Genomic DNA, 1,795 nt, shown 5'->3' with positions numbered 1-1,795 from the left:
GGCTGAGGTGAGTGGACTGCCTGAGCCCGCGGGTTTGAGACCCGCCTGGGCAGCGAGACCTTATCTCTACAAAAAATCAGCCGGGAGTGGTAGCACATGCCTGTAATTCCGGCTACTTGGAAGGCTGAGGTGGAAGGATCGCCGGAGCCCAGCAGGTCGAGGTTGCGGTGGCCGGGAGCGGCCACTGCACTCTAGTCTGGGTGACAGAGTGAGACTCCAACTCAAAAAAAAAAAAAAGAATACATCTAACTTTAGAAATTACATTGTTTCCATCTTCTACATTTGCTGTTTTGACTTTAATACAATTTACAGTTTATGTTTGGGTTTTATTTTTTAGAAGCTTTATTGCTGATGATCAGGATTAGGAATTAGAAACTTTTATAAAAGTTAAAATAGATTTATAGGATTTCGGACCAGCCATTTTGTTAAGAGATTGTATCAATTGTTCCCAGAAATGGCCCAGTGTGATATTTTGACTGAGCCACATTCCTTAGGAATTGGTTTGGGCTATAATTAAGACTTTCTATAGTGTAGGTAGAATTAGTGTAAAATAGAGAGGAATTGGGATTTAGGTTGGTTATTAGGTGTTGCGTATGCATAGGTTTTAAAAGTTATCGATTATTAGAATAGTATGATATTAGAATTGTTGTATTGCTTTTGAGAAATATTAACCAAGCATGAGGAACAGTGAGATAGTTTTGGGATCCTCATTCTTCATGCTTGGGGAAACACCTGGTGGATGGGGGATGCCCCTCATCCACCTGGCTCTATGTTCATGTAAATGTCTTGTGATTTAATTGGGATTGCCCTTCCTCTTGCTCCAGGAAACACCTGGTGGGTGAGGGATGCCCCTCATTCACCTGGCTTTGTGTTCATATAAAAGTTTTGTGATTTAATTGAGATTGTTCTTCCTCATGTTTGAGGAAGCACCTGGTGGGTGAGGGGGCACCCCTCCTGCACCTGGCTTGTGTTCACGCGGAAGACTTGTAAGACTGCCTGTGTAAAATTTGGGATAAATACATGCTGTAAACGCCCAATAAATGGCCTCTGCTCAATTCATTGAACAGATGTCCACTTTCTTTCTTTCTCTTTCTTTCTCTTCATATCTATCCCTCCATCTTTCTTTCTTTTAATATCTATCCCTCCAGAATAATCACCAACACCATCACACCTTCCAAAGGACCCTCTAAATCTTTTGGGGTCTGGCCCCCCAAAACTGGCACCCAACATAGGGCCCTGGAAAGGTAAGCTTTTCTTGTTTCAGGGTGGCTAGGATCTTACCTAGGTGCTGCAGACCCCTCTGTAGAGACAGGCAGAGTGAGATGGGTAAAGATTGGTTTTTTGACACCAGAGCTATGATCTAATCATGGGCCAGAGTGAGTCTAAGGAATGGAAAATATTCATCAGCATTCTAATGAATACTCTTTCTAAGCATGGAGTTAAAGTTTCTTCCTCTAATCTAGCTCGTTTTCTACATTTTGTGCAGGAACAATGTTAATTAAAAATGCTTTAAATCCACAGCATAATTATAAGAAATTTCCTTCCAAAAAGGCTGCTAACAATGATGATGATGAGGGAACTTTCCTTTTCACCACTGCTTCGGCACCTCCTTTACATGATGAAAAGTTATCTTCAGAAAATAAGGCTGAATTGCAGGACAAAATGGTAAAATATCATGAGCAGAAATATCCTAACAATGTTACTGCACCTCTTTCTAAGGTTTTCCTTTAAAAGTTGAGAATACTGAAATAAAGCCTGAACTTAGTTACACTTTTCCTTTTCTTATAAGAATGCA

This window comes from Carlito syrichta, unplaced genomic scaffold (assembly GCF_000164805.1).
Source record: "Carlito syrichta isolate Samal-C Ts95f unplaced genomic scaffold, Tarsius_syrichta-2.0.1 Scaffold302083, whole genome shotgun sequence".
Taxonomy (NCBI): Eukaryota; Metazoa; Chordata; class Mammalia; order Primates; family Tarsiidae; genus Carlito; species Carlito syrichta.
Note: the sequence above shows the minus strand (reverse complement) of the source record.